General features: G+C 40.4%; 1 protein-coding gene across 8 annotated transcripts in view; it reads left to right on the plus strand.

Moving 5' to 3' along the window:
- Window positions 1-15,437, plus strand: part of PRLR (prolactin receptor) — a 193,432-nt gene that overhangs the window by 110,717 nt on the left and 67,278 nt on the right. For 6 of the 8 annotated variants that reach the window (XM_061393751.1, XM_061393752.1, XM_061393755.1 and 3 more), the window contains exon 2: window positions 11,559-11,619. The exons of the other annotated variants lie outside the window; for them this stretch is intronic. The gene's annotated coding sequence lies outside the window, so the exon portion shown is untranslated. The remainder of the gene's footprint in view (window positions 1-11,558; window positions 11,620-15,437) is intronic. 8 annotated transcript variants of the gene reach the window in all.

Genomic DNA, 15,437 nt, shown 5'->3' on the forward strand with positions numbered 1-15,437 from the left:
GAGTTTTAATGCAGAGTTCCAAAGAATAGCAGGGAGAGATAAGAAAGCCTTCCTCAGTGATCAATGCAAAGAAATAGAGGAAAACAATAGAATAGGAAAGACTAGAGATCTCCTCAAGAAAATTAGAGTACCAAGGGAACATTTCATGCACAGATGGGCACAATAAAGGACAGAAATGATATGAACCTAACAGAAGCAGAAGATATTAAGAGGTGACAAGAATACACAGAAGAACTATACAAAAAAGATCTTCATGACCAGATAATCATGATGGTATGATCACTCACCTAGAGCCAGACATCCTGGAATGCGAAGTCAAAGGCCTTAGGAAGCATCACTATGAACAAAGCTAGTGGAGGTGATGGAATTCCAGTTGAGCTGTTTCAAATCCTAAAAGATGATTCTGTTAAAGTGCTGCACTCAATATGCCAGCAAATTTGGAAAACTCAGCAATGACCACAGGACTGGAAAAGGTCAGTTTTCATTTCAATCTCGAAGAAAGGCAATGCCAAAGAATGCTCAAACTACCACCCAGTTGCACTCATCTCACATGCTAGCAAAGTAATGCTCAAAATTCTCCAAGACAGGCTTCAACAGTATGTGAACCGTGAACTTCCAGATGTTCAAGCTGGATTTAGGAAAAGCAGAGGAACCGAAGATCAAATTGCCAACATCCATCGGATCATCAAAAAAGCAAAAGAGTTCCAGAAAACATCTATTTCTGCTTTATTGACTACACCAAAGCCTTTGACTGTGTGAATCAGAACAAACTGTGGAAAATTCTTCAAGAGATGGGAATACCAGACCACCTGACCTGCCTCCTGAGAAATCTGTATGCAGGTCAGGAAGCAACAATTAGAACTGGACATGGAACAACAGACTGATTCCAAATTGGGACAGGAGTATGTCAAGGCTGCATATTGTCACCTGCTTATTTAACTTAAATGCAGAGCACATCATGCAAAATGCCAGGCTGGATGAAGCACAAGGTGGAACTAAGATTTCCAGGAGAAATATCAATAACTTCAGATATGCAGATGACACCACACTTATGGCAGAAAGCAAAGAACTAAAGAGACTCTTGATGAAAGTAAAAGAAGAGAATGAAGAAGTTGGCTTAAAACTCAACATTCAGAAAACTAAGATCTTGGTATCCAGTCCCATCACTTCATGGCAAATAGATAGGGAAACAATGGCAACAGTGGCAGACTTTATGTTCTTGGACTCCAAAATCACTGCAAAATGTGACTGCAGACACTTGCTCCTTGGAAGAACATCTATTACCAACCTAGACAGCATATTGGAGAAGGCAATGGCACCCCACTCCAGTACTCTTGCCTGGAAAATCCCATGGATGGAAGAGCCTGATAGGCTGCAGTCCATGGGGTCACACAGAGTCGGACACGACTGAGCGACTTCACTTTCACTTTTCACTTTCATGCGTTGGAGAAGGAAATGGCAACCCACTCCAGTGTTCTTGCCTGGAGAATCCCAGGGATGGAGGAGCCTGTTGGGCTGCCGTCTATGGGGTCGTGCAGAATCAGACACAACTGAAGCGACTTAGCAGCAGCAGCAGACAGCATATTAAAAAGCAGAAACCTTACTTTGCCAACAAATGTCTGTCTATGTTAAAGCTATGGTTTTTCCAGTAGTCATATATGTATGTGAGAGTTGGACTATAAAAAGAATTGACACTTTTGAATTGTGGTCTTGGAAAGATTCTTGAGAGTCCCTTGGACTGCAAGGAGATCCAGCCAGTCCATCCTAAAGGGAATCAGTCCTGAATATTCACTGAAGGACTGATGCTGAAGCTGAAACTCCAATACTTTGATGACCTGATGCAAAGAACTGACTCATTAGAAAAGACCCTGATGCTGGTAAAGATTGAAGGCAGGAGGAGAAAGGGATAACAGAGGATGATGGTTGGATGGCATCACTGACTCAATGGACTGAGTTTGAGTAAGCTCTGAGAGTCGATGATGGACAGGGAGGCCTGGCGTGCTGCAGTCCATGGGGTCACAAAGAGTCAGACATGACTGAGTGACTCAACTGAACTGAACTGAGAGTTTCAATATGTTGGTTCAACACAGTGGGGTTTGGTTTTAACTCTGACCTCCAGAGAAGCCCTCATCCTGGATATTTTTCAAGAATAGGAGGTTGAAAACATCAAGACAAGGAGGTCAGGGTAGATATCCTGCCAAGGATCCATACAGGGAACTTCTTGGAAAGAAATGAATTGAGGGACTTGTCCTAAATATGAGTAGCTGGGAAAGGTCTTTGAATATTCCCAAAAGATGATTGCAGGAATATCTAAAATCTGGAGAAGGGATGACAGTGAAGTGAAAGTTGCTCAGTTGTATCTAATGCTTTGCAGATACAGTCCATGGAATTCTCTAGGCCAGATACTGGAGTAGATAGCCATTCCCTTCTCCAGGGGATCTTCCCAACCCAGAGGTCAAACCCAGGTCTCCCACATTGCAGTCGGATTCTTTACCAGCTGAGCCACCAGGGAAGCCCAGGGATAATAGACTATGGCTTAAATGGTAAGACTTCAGTCTCTAGAACCATAGCATAGTTGGAAGTTCCTTTACTCATCTTCTGGGCCTGATCCAAGCCATTAACCCATCTAGAGTTTCAGATGGTCTCTGCTTAAGCATCCACAGTGATGAGGAGTTGGTCTCCTATCACAGGGGCTCATTTCATCTTTGGAGCATAATAGTCATCATTTAGTATGCATTCTTTTTAGTCCAGGGCTCCTGCCTTATAATATGGCCTATTTATTGTAGTTCTGCTCTGTAATGGACAAGTGGAATATCCAGGGAGACACTTCACTATGCTATTTTTGAACTTGAATCTGTTGTTCAGTTGCTAAGCCATATCAGACTTTGTGACCCCATGGGTATGCCCATGGACTACAGCATGCCAGGCTCCTCTGTCCTCTACTATCTCCCGGAGTTTGCTCAAACTCATGCCCTTGAGTCAATGATGACATTTAACCATCTCATCTTCTGCCACCCTTTTCTCCTTTTGCCTTCAACCTTTCCCAGCATCAGGGTCTTTTCTAATGAGTTGGCTCTTCACATCTGGTAGTCAAAGTATTGGAGCTTCAGCATCAGTCCTTCCAATGAATATTCAGGACTGATTTCCTTTAGGATTGATTTGTTTGATCTCCTTGCTTTCCAAGGGACTCTCAAGAGTCTTCTTCAACATCAAAGTTCAAAAGCATTAATTCTTCATCGCTCAACTTTTATGATCCAACTCTCACATCCGTACTTTTTCCATGACTTCTGGAAAAACCATAGCTTGGACTAGACAGACCTTTGTAGGCAAAGTGATTTCTTTGCTTTTTAATGCACTATCTAGATTTGTCATAACTTCCCTTCCAAGGAAAAGCATCTTTTAATTTCATGGCTGCAGTCACCATCCACAGAGAGCAGTGATTTGGGAATTTGAATCTACCGCTATGTAATTTCCTCCAGTTGGAGGATTTCTCTTCTTGTGCCTTTGAATACACTTCCTCAATGATCATAGCAGCCCTAAATGGTTTCCCAAACAACACACAAAGCCCCTGAGTGTTGGCACATCTTCCTACTCACAACTTCTCCTCATCTTCTGTGTCTCCTGTATCTCTTCCTTTCCTCTGATATCTGCACCCAACTCTCTTATGATTCTTTTGGAATCTAAGCATGAACTCAAAGCAGAAGACAGAGACTTCTAGTGGAACGAGCAAAGGAACTTGCTTTGAGCCCTGGCAAATTTCTCTAAAGCTATAAATATTATTATTTAGCTGATGGAGTGGGAAGGGTATTATGATAGAATATAAATGAATGTTCATTATAAATTGCAATGTATTATAAAGGCCCTGAAGACTTTAACATTAAATTCAAAAAGACCTCAAGCATCATGTAGTCCCAGCTCCTCGTTTTACACTAGAATACATTAAACAGAGAAGAAAACTGATCTATCCACGGACCACAGGAACCATTAGAGGCAGGGCTAAAACAGAACCCAGGTTTTGTCACTCATAGTCCCTTGCTCCCTCTACTGCCCCTCTGTTGAACAATGAGGGAAATCAGTGAAATCACTCATGCACAGACCCTAAACAGTACCCAGCACGTATTAGGTACTTGATTGCTGGTGGCTGAAGAAGTAGTCCAGGAAACGAATGAATGAATAAATGACTAGTACTTGTTTCTGAGGACATTTTACCATTTCCTCCAAATGTGTTTATGTTTTTAATCAGTTTTTAAGTAGGTGTCTATTAAGGACCGTGGTTATCAAAATGCGCTTGTGAAAGTTAAATGAGACAATGCATTAAAGTGCTAAAAAGCTGTGTCTGACAGTCAATAAATGTTAAGTCATTATTATCGTCCTCTGCTTTCTAGCCATTTTCTAAGTAAGATTATGCTGACACTGTAAGGACTCACCAATCTGAAAATCACTGCAGTCTACCTACAAAAGGAATTTTGTAATTGCAAAAGTATTACTACTGTTTGTCACTTCTTATCCTATTCTAACTAGGCTATCCATGCCCACCCCTTGTGTTTAGCACCCAAAAAGACACAAAGTGCTGCATTCTTTCACTTCCGCCTCTGAGCTTGTGTTTATTTAGCCCCTGGCCTTCAGGCTCTGTCTCCCATTGCAGCCAGCACTTGCCAGCTGGACCTGACAATTTGGCTTTGCGCTGTGTGGACCTTAGCACTCTTGCTCTCTCTCTCTTTCCATTATCAACCTAAGTCAAGGTTTTGGAATTTCCCTTTGGTACAGTCCACTCCTGAGCATCCCAGTAGTTCTCCTCCTTCTAAACAAGGCCCATCCCCTTGACCCAAATTGGTGTGTTTTCCTCTCCATATGCTGGACTCCCCAACCTCCAGGATCTAATGCCTGATGATTGGAGGTGGAGCTGATGTAATAATAAAAGAAATAAAGTGCACAATAAATGTAATGTCCTTGAATCATTCCAAAACCATCCCTCTGCAACACCCCTGTCCATCAAAAATTTATCTTCCACTCCTGATGCCAAAAACATTGGGGACTGCTGTATGGGATCAGCTTCTCTCCACATTGTAGCATTTGTTATTAATACTGATATTTTTTATATACTGAGAACTGAGAGTTAGAATTTTAGGCTCTTTACATTTCTGTGTTTCAGGAAAGGGAAAAAATATTGCCAAGGGTTATTTTTTTTTTTTTATGTTAACCAAACTGGCTTTTTCCACCTCTTTTCATCAGTTGTCTCTGGTCTCCCAGATTGATGATGCTCAGATTCAACCTACCCTGGAAGAGTGATTCCTGAGTGCTTTATGGGGTTATTTACCCTTCCAGGGCTTCATTCACAGATCTACAAATTGTCATAGTGATCTCTATCAAGTTGCCAAAATGCTTGAAACTTCTTTCTAAAAATCTGAATGTATCTGAGAATTTGACAAAAAGACTAAACTTCAGCCAATGTCAGTACAAAAAAAGAGCTTGTATAAATTCATCAGTTAGGGCTATACCCGAAGCTCTGATATGGACAGAAATATTATCTGTTTAATCTCTGTGTCTTATGATGAAATATCATTTAACATCTTCTCCTTTGTCAATGATACATCCATCCCCTTTATACTCCAGAATATAAGTTCCTTTGTCACCTGGATTTGATCTGTTTATAATCACAGCTCTGTCTTCAGCATCTAAAGTGTTTGGCAAACAGCAGGCAGCCAATCAGTGTTTGCTGAATACTGAAAGAATGAATGAGAAGCAGGATAGCCTTGTGGTTGGACCACAGCCATTGACATCATCTCAGCTCAATTTTTGGTTATGCCACTTACCATCTTTGAGACCTTTCTGAATTTCAGTTTCTTCATCAATAAAATGGGATAATGTCTACCTCATTGGTTTGGGGAGAATTAAACAAGATAATGTATATAAAGCTCTTAGCGCAGTAGCTGGCATATTTTCAGAACTTGATAAATGTTGACTGTTACGTCTGCTCTTTTCGGTGAAAATTCTGAATGTTGAAGCTTATTAGAGGTAATGGAACTAATTTGACATGACTAGTACTGATGACTGTGCTAAAGACAAATTAGTTTAATTCATCTGTCAGCCAGATTTTATTTAAAGAGCCAGGTTGACAAAACATGTATTGGTCACACCCACTGTGTTTTAAAGTAGTACCCTAGGCTTTCAGGAGTGGGAAGGATGTGGAGATATATATGGCACAGCCTCTCTTCTCAAGAATATAAAATCTAGAACACTTACTGTGTGTGGTACTATACTGAGTATACATATATATGAGGTATTTCTACCACCCACATCCTCTGAGTTACTCTCGGTGCTTTGCAGAAAATTATTCTGTGACACTCAGCTTCTCCTTTGAATACTTTCAGTGACAAGAAACCTACTACCTCGAGCCAGCTCATCCTATTTGGGAATAGTCATCACCTTTAGAAAGAGCTTCCTGAAAACTAGCACAAATCTGTTGTTGTTCAGTCGCTCAGTCATGTCTGACTCTTTGCAATCCCATGGACTGCAGCATGCTAGGCTTCCCTGTCCTTCACTTTCTCCCAGAGTTTACTCAAACTCATGTCCATTGAGTCGGTATTGCTTTCTAACCATCTCATCCTCCTCTGCCCTCTTCTCCTTTGCTTTCAATTTTTCCCAGCATCAGGGTCTTTTCCAATGACTTAGCTCTTCGCATCAGGTACCAAAGTATTGGAGCTTCAGCTTTAGCATCAATCCTTCCAATGAATATTCAGGATTGATTCCTTTAGGACTAACTGGTTTGATCTCTTTGCAGTCCAAGGGACTCTTGAGAGTCTTTTAAAGCACCATAATTTGAAAGCATCAATTCTTTGATGATCTGCCTTCTTTATGGTTCAACTCTCACACCTGTACATGACTACTGGAAAAACCATAGCTTTGACTAGACAGACCTTTGTTGGCAATGTGATATCTTTGCTTTTTAATACGCTGTCTAGGTTTGTCATAGCTTTCCTTCAAAGGAGCAAGCATCTTTTTATTTCATGGCACAAATCTACCCCCTACAATTTTTACACACTGATCTAACTCCTGACTTCTGGAAACAACCAGAATAAATCTAATAGTTCCCTTCATATCAGAAGTCAGCAGAATAATGCCTACAGGCCAAATTCGGCCCACCATTTATTTTTGTAAATAAAGTTTTATTATAACACAGTCAAGCCTATTCACTCACATATTGTCCACAACTGCTTTTGCACAATAAAGCTGTCACAACAGAGAATGTATGGCCATCTTGGCCAAAAATACTTACTATTTGGTCCTTAAAGAAAAAATGTTCAACTACTGCTCTATATGACAGACTTCAAGCACTTAGAGACAACTAATGTGTCTCCTCTTAAAGTGGGAAGCCCAGAACTGAGCCTAGAACTGTAAATGGAGACAGAATTAAGTGGTACTATCACCTTTCTTCTGGTCATCATACTTCCAATTATGTGATCAGAGATCAGGTCAGTCTTTGACACACAATACTGGAGTCTATAAAGGACTAAATCTCTGCAATTTCCACCCCAAGAGCTTCTGTTAAGTCACGCCTCCCCTCCTGCACTGGTGAAGCCTAGTGTTGAACACTGTTCACCAAACTTTAATCTTTCCAGTCTGTCCAAAATAATCAGAAAACAATTCAGCATATATTCAAGGGCTGTAGCAGTCAGGGTCAGAAAGGAAAAAGATGACATGCTCTGCTAAGATTTTTAATAAAATGTTATAATTTACATACTGGTGGGCAGAGTTGAGAAAACTAATAAGGGAATTTGTCACCAGCCTCTGCCTCGAGGGGAATGGCCAGGGAGAGGTCTTTCCAGGACCCAGAGATATGGAACCATGGAAAGGGGATGTCCACCTGGAACTGTGGCCATGGAGACAGAGACATTGCTGGAACCAGGCTAGGAAGAAGGCAGGGGTGTTGGGAGATAGGTTCCCTCATGTGTTCTTCTCCCATTCTCTGCCTGCTGTGGGTGGGACCAAACAGAGCTGAATGACAAGAGTCATAAGAGAGGATCCAGCCCACAGGGCACAGAGCAGAAGCAGGAGGAGTTGTGGGCATGAGGGTGAAGAGTGACAAGGGCTAAATGGTGTGTGTGCATGCATGCTAAGTCGCTTCAGTCATGTCTGACTCTGTGCAACTCTATGGACTGTAGCCCGCTAAGCTCCTCTGTCCATGAGATTTTCCAGGCAAGAATACTGGAGTGGGTTGCCATGCCCTTCTCCAGGAAATGGTGTGCCAGGCATTTTTTCATTCTGAATGAATAAATAGATGAATGAATGAAGTGAGTCCAAGACCTAGTACTCAATCAGTGATTGTTGAACTGCAAAAATGAGTGAAAAGACTACAATGTCCTTTATATTCTCTTGCCCCAGAATCTTGACTGAATTTCCACCCCTACTGCACCCCTCCTGGGCTCCACTCCCGCACCCTCCCCAGCCCCTGCTGACCCCTCAGGGCTTCCCGCCAAAGGGTAAAAAGAGTTTGGATTCAATTTGGGAGGTAACAGAGCAGAGCAGCAGTTGTTATAAACAGAGTTACATTATCAAGGAGAGGGCTTTAAGTACTGGAATCATTCCCCAAATCTAAAATACGCTCTAGAATGTTCATAATTTTAAAATAAATGAAAAATTCAGTATCGCTGTATGCTATGGAGAAAAATGGACTGCTTCTGAGAAAGCTGTCCTGGACAGTTGCATGATGAGCACTCATTTCCAGATGCCTTGGGACTGGCCATTTTATGCTCAGATGGCCTCATCACATCATAGGCTTTTATTGCAAAGATGTCTGGATTCTCTGTCTGTTCCTCTATTTCTGTTTTATAGATAAGTTCATTTGTATCTATTTATATTCCACATATAAGTGATATCATATGATATCTGCCTTTGTCTGATGTGCTTCAGTTTATGGTTACCAGAGGGTAAACAGGAGTGAGGGATAAATTGGAAGATTGGGATTGACATATATACACTAATAATATATATAAAACAGATAACTAATAAGGACCTACTGTATAGCAGACAGAATGCTACTCAATACTCTGTAAAGGCCTATATGGAAAAAGAAAGTAAAAAAAGACTGGATGTAATATATGTATAGGGCTTTCCTGGTGGCTCAGTGATAAAGAACCTGCCTGCCAATGCAGGAGACGTGAAGTCTATCCCTGGGTCGGGAAAATCCTATGAGTAGGGAATGGCTACCCACTCCAGTATTCTTGCCTGGGAAATCCCATGGACAGAAGAACTTGGCAGGCTACAGTCCATGGGGTTGCTGAAGAGTTAGACATGACTCAGTGACTAAACAACCATGTGTGTATAACTGATTCACTTTGCTGTACACACGAAACTGAATAACATTATAAATCAACTACACTTCAGTATCAATGTTTAAAAAAAGGTTGTCTGGTCTGTCCATTCATTAGGCCAGTAGCGATGATGTTGAGAGAGTAGGGTATCTGAGAGAGATTCAAGATGCATAAAGCTGCTGGTAGGAATCCACAGCTGCCGACTGTCCACTTCCTCCTCCAGGGCTTGAGTCAACATGGAGAATACTCAGCACTGGATTCCTCAAACCATAATCCCCAGAAGTCTGAATTTTGAAGACATAGAAATTATTTTTAAGTATTATTTATTCTGCTACTCTGGTTAGATTGTTTTTGCATAGAGTGTGCAAGAGAAAATTGAGCACTAAATTAGGAATTTTTCATGTGGGTGTGTGTGTGAGCACAGGTACACACATGCGCTCAGTTATGTCTGACTTTGTGACTGCATGGACTGTAGCCCACTAGGCTCTCTGTCCATGGAATTCTCCAGGCAAGAATACTGGAGTAGGGGATCTTCCCAATCCTGGGGATCGAACCTGAGTCTCTTGCGTCTCCTGCATTGGCAGATGGATTCTTTACCACTGAACCACCTGGGAAGGGCATTGTTATCTATATGCATTTAGCAGCCTATTTTGTATTCAAGTCCTGAAATCCTTTTTTTTTTTTTCCTAAATCAGATCTATACTATTTTTAATATTTATTTTTATTTATCTGTTTGACCACACTGGGTCTTAATTGCAACATGTGAGATCTAGTTCTACAACCAGGGATTGAACCAAGGCCCCCTGATTTGTGGAACACAGAGTCTTAACCACTGGACCACCAGGGAAGTCCCTCAGATCCGCTCTATTAGCAGTTGTCACCTTATGCCTCACAGAGCCTGGCCAATTAGTCTCCAGAGTTTAAAACATCTTAGACAAAATCTAGAGCCAGATAAACTGGAAGAAATGAGATAGAAATCATGATTCCGGATGGCCACAGCCCAGCTGATAGAAGCCCACACCCAATAGCCCGGGGAACGACATGGTTACAACCAAAAATTATTCACATTTCGAAAAGCAGGCTTTTGCCAATGCTCATATGAACCCATAAGATAGAATCCAACTTAAGCTTTGAGTTGAAGTGGCCAGGTTCCCAGTTTAGTCATGTCTATGACAGGATATGTCAATAAATTTCATTTAGGATCTCCAGGGCCAGATTTGCAAAATTGAATCCCAATTAGGATAACTGACAACATGTAACAAAGATCTGTAGATTAGGTAATGGTACTATATCAGTGATTTTTACTATTTGGTAGAGAATATGCCTGCCAATGCAGGAGACAGAGGAGATGCAGATTCAATCTCTGGATCGGGAAGATCCCCTGGAGGAGGAAATGGCGACACACTCCCGTATTCTTGCCTGGAAAATTCCATGGACAGAGGAGTTCGGCAGGCTACAGTCCATGGGGTCACAAAGAGTCAAACACAACTGAGCATGCATGTACTGTTAATATCAGTATTAATTTTCTGATTTTAATTAACTACATTACAGTTATGTAAGAGAATGCCCCTGCTCTTAGAAAAACATACTGAAATATTGAAGGGTAAAGAGACATCATGACTTATTCTCAAGTGATTCAGTAAAAATAATCACCTATGTATAAAGAAAAGAATAAACCAAATGTGGCAAAATATTAACAATTAGGGGATCTTGGTAAAGGGTATATAAAAAATTTTTAATATTTTTGCAAGTTATCTATAAGTTTTAAAATTACTTCATAATAAGGAGAAGGAAATGGCAACCCACTCCAGTATTCTTGCCTGGAGAATCCCATGGGCAGAGGAGCCTGGCTAGCTACAGTCCATGGGGTTGCAAGAATCGGACATGACTTAGTGACTAAACCACCACCACGAAGGTTGCTAGAGGGCTTCCACAGAGCCTCAGATAGTAAAGAATCTGCCTGCAATGCAGGAGACCTGGGTTCGATACCTGGGTCTGGAAGATCCCCTGGAAAAGGAAATGACCACCCACTCCAGTGTTCTTGCCTGGTGGTTGAAAAGACTTGGACACTACTGAGCGACTAAGGTTGCTAGAAAACTAATTAAAAAAAAAAAAAAAAAGCTAGAATTGGCTTATGCCATCACTTAAGTGCAGTAATTTCAGTCTTGCTATTGCTGCAAAGTGAGTCAGAAATGGCATCTCCTGTTTCGTCATCTTTGAGCTAAAATGAGTCATTTCCTCTTTCAGCTAAAGAACGCTTCTGTTCATGGAGGCAAATGCTGAGGATACTTTCCAAGTGAACCCTGAGGTAAGGGGAACTTGACATGTGCCCCTCGGTCACACCAACCATCTGTCCTGCTGTCACTTCATCCAAGCTCAAGCAGGGACTCTTCTCTCTGGGCTCACAGACAGAATAATTCCAAAGCTGTCAATATCCACGTTGTTGCATTCTGCTGTTCTCAGACATTTTCATCTCCCTACCTGTTAACACATGATGCAGTTGGGGTGCAGTTATGTGAGATTTTAATTTTCTCTGTATAGTTTTCTGTACTTGAGAGAATTTCAACAATGACTGTTTTATTCTTTTTTTAATATAAATTTATTTATTTAAGTTGGGGGCTAATTACTTTACAACATTGTATTGGTTTTGCCATACATAAACATGCATCTGCCACGGGTGTACATGTGTTCCCCATCCTGAACCCCGCTCCCACCTCCCTCCCCATACCATCCCTCTGGGTCATCCTGATGCACCAGCCCCTAGCATCCTGTATCATGCATTGAACCTGGACTGGTGATTCATTTCACATATGATATTATACATGTTTCAATGCCAAATCATCCCACCCAAATCATCCCACCCTCACCCTCTCCCACAGAGTCCAAGAGTGGTCTATACATCTGTGTCTCTTTTGCTGTCTCGCATACAGGGTTATCATTACCATCTTTCTAAATTCCATATATATGCATTAGTATATTGTATTGGTGTTTTTCTTTCTGGCTTACTTCACTCTGTATAATAGGCTCCAGTTTCATCCACCTCATTAGAACTGATTCAAATGTATTCTTTTTAATGGCTGAGTAATACTCCATTGTGTATATGTACCATAGCTTTCTTATCCATTCATCTTGCTGATGGACATCAAGGTTGCTTCCATGTCCTGGCTATTATAAACAGTGCTGCGATGAACATTGGGGTACACTTGTCTCTTTCAATTCTGGTTCCCTTGGTGTGTATGCCCAGCAGTGGGATTGCTGGGTCATATCAGTAACTATATACATTGAAAAGAATGTTGACTTTTTTGAGTGGGAGTTCCTTTGCCAAAAACATAGATGGTAGTACCGAGATTCTTTTCCATTAACTGAAAGAGGCTAACTGATACTATGGATTTGTGGATGTCTGCAATTTCCTTGCAACACTAATTTCAAAGAAATGTTGTGCTTTTAAGTGGATCCGACACTAAAGGATCTGCAAACAATGAGGGAGACCCAGGTTCAATGCCTGGGTTGCAAAGATCTCCTGGAGAAGGAAATGGCCACCCTTTCCAGTATTCTTGCCTGGAAAATCCCATGGACAGAGGAGCCTGGTAGGCTACAGTCCATGGGGTCGCAAAGAGTCAGACACGACTGAGTGACTTTACTTACTTTCACTTTCATGGCAGTTCTATTTCCAGTTTTTTAAGGAATCTCCACACTGTTCTCCATAGTGCCTGTACTAGTTTGTATTTCCACCAACAGTGTAAGAGGGTTCCCTTTTCTCCACACCCTCTCCAGCATTTACTGCTTGTAGACTTTTGGATAGCAGCCATTTTGACTGGCGTGAAATGGTACTTCATTGTGGTTTTGATTTGCATTTCTCTGATAATGAGTGATGTTGAGCATCTTTTCATGTATTTGTTAGCCATATGCATGTCTTCTTTGGAGAAATGTCTGTTTAGTTCTTTGGCCCATTTTTTTGATCGGGTCATTTATTTTTCTGGAATTGAGCTGCAGGAGTTGGTTGTATATTTTTTAGATTAATTATTTGTCAGTTGCTTCATTTGCTATTATTTTCTCCCATTCTGAAGGCTGTCTTTTCATCTTGCTTATAGTTTCCTTTGTTGTGCAGAAGCTTTTAAGTTTAATCAGGTCCCATTTGTTTATTTTTGCTTTTATTTCCAATATCCTGGGAGGTGGGTCATAGAGGATCCTGCTGTGATTTATGTCAGAGAGTGTTTTGCCTATGTTCTCCTCTAGGAGTTTTATAGTTTCTGGTCTTATGTTTAGATCTTTAATCCATTTTGAGTTTATTTTTGTGTATGGTGTTAGAAAGTGTTTCAGTTTCATTCTTTTGCAAGTGGTTGACCAGTTTTCCCAGCACCACTTGTTAAAGAGATTGTCTTTTCTCCATTGTATATTTTTGCCTCCTTTGTCAAAGATAAGGTGTCCATAGGTGAGTGGATTTATCTCTAGGCTTTTTATTTTGTTCCATTAATCTATATTTCTGTCTTTGTGCCAGTACCATACTGTCTTGATGACTGTGGCCTTGTAGTAGAGCCTGAAGTCAGGCAGGTTGATTCCTCCAGTTCCATTCTTCTTTCTCAAGATTGCTTTGGCTATTTGAGGTTTCTTCTATTTCCATACAAATTGTGAAATTATTTGTTCTAGCTCTGTGAACCATTGGTAGCTTGATAGGAATTTCATTGAATCTATAGATTGCTTTGGGTAGCATACTCATTTTCACTATATTGATTCTTCTGATCCATGAACACGGTATATTTCTCCATCTATTAGTGTCCTCTTTGATTTCTTTCACCAGTCTTTTATAGTTTTCTATATATAGGTCTTTTGTTTCTTTAGGTAGATATATTTCTAAGTATTTTATTCTTTTCGTTGCAATGGTGAATGGAATTGTTTCCTTAATTTCTCTTTCTGTTTTCTCATTATTAGTGTATAGGAATGCAAGGGATTTCTGTGTGTTGATTTTATATCCTGCAACTTTATTATATTCATTGATTAGCTCTCGTAATTTTCTGGTGGAGTCTTTAGGGCTTTCTATGTAGAGGATCATGTCATCTGCAAACAGTGAGAGTTTTACTTCTTCTTTTCCAATTCGGATTCCTTTTATTTCTTTTCTTTTTTTTTTTTCCTTTTATTTCTTTTACTGCTCTGATTGCCATGGCCAAAACTTCCAAAACTATGTTGAATAGTAGTGGTGAAAGTGGGCACCCTTGTCTTGTTCCTGACTTTAGGGGAAATGCTTTCGATTTTTCACCATTGAGAATAATGTTTGCTGTGGGTTTGTCATATATCATATATAGCTTTTATTATGTTGAGGTATGTTCCTTCTATTCCTGCTTTCTGGAGAGTTTTTTCATACATGGGTGTTGAATTTTATCAAAGGCTTTCTCTGCATCTATTGAGATAATCATATGGCTTTTATTTTTCCATTTGCTAATGTAGTGTATTACATTGATTTGTGGATATTGAAAAATCCTGCATCCCTGGGATAAAGCCCACTCGGTCATGATGTATGATCTTTTTAATGTGTTGTTGGATTCTGATTGCTAGAACTTTGTTAAGGATTTTTGCATCTATGTTCATCAGTGATATTGGCCTGTAGTTTTCTTTTATTGAGGCATCTTTGTTAGGTTTTGGTATTAGGGTGATGGTGGCCTCATAGAATGAGTTTGGAAGTTTACCTTCCTCTGCAATTTTCTGGAAGAGTTTGAGTAGGATAGGTGTTAGCTCTTCTCTAAATTTTGGTAGAATTCAGCTGTGAAGCCACCTGGACCTTGGCTTTTGTTTGCTGGAAGATTTCTGATTAGTTTCAATTTCCATGCTTGTGATGGGTCTGTTAAGATTTCCTATTTCTTCCTGGTTCAGTTTTGGAAAGTTGTACTTTTCTAAGAATTTATCCATTTCTTCCAAGTTGTCCATTTTATTGGCATATAATTGCTGATAGTAGTCTCTTATGATCCTTTGTATTTCTGTGTTGTCTGTTGTGATCTCTCCATTTTCATTTCTAATTTTATTGATTTGATTTTTCTCCCTTTGTTTCTTAATGAGTCTGGCTAATGGTTTGTCAATTTTATTTATCCTCTCAAAGAACCAGCTTTTGGCTTTGATTTTTGCTATGGTCTCTTT

The sequence above is a fragment of the Bos javanicus genome, chromosome 20 (genome assembly GCF_032452875.1).
Source record: "Bos javanicus breed banteng chromosome 20, ARS-OSU_banteng_1.0, whole genome shotgun sequence".
Lineage (NCBI taxonomy): Eukaryota > Metazoa > Chordata > Mammalia > Artiodactyla > Bovidae > Bos > Bos javanicus.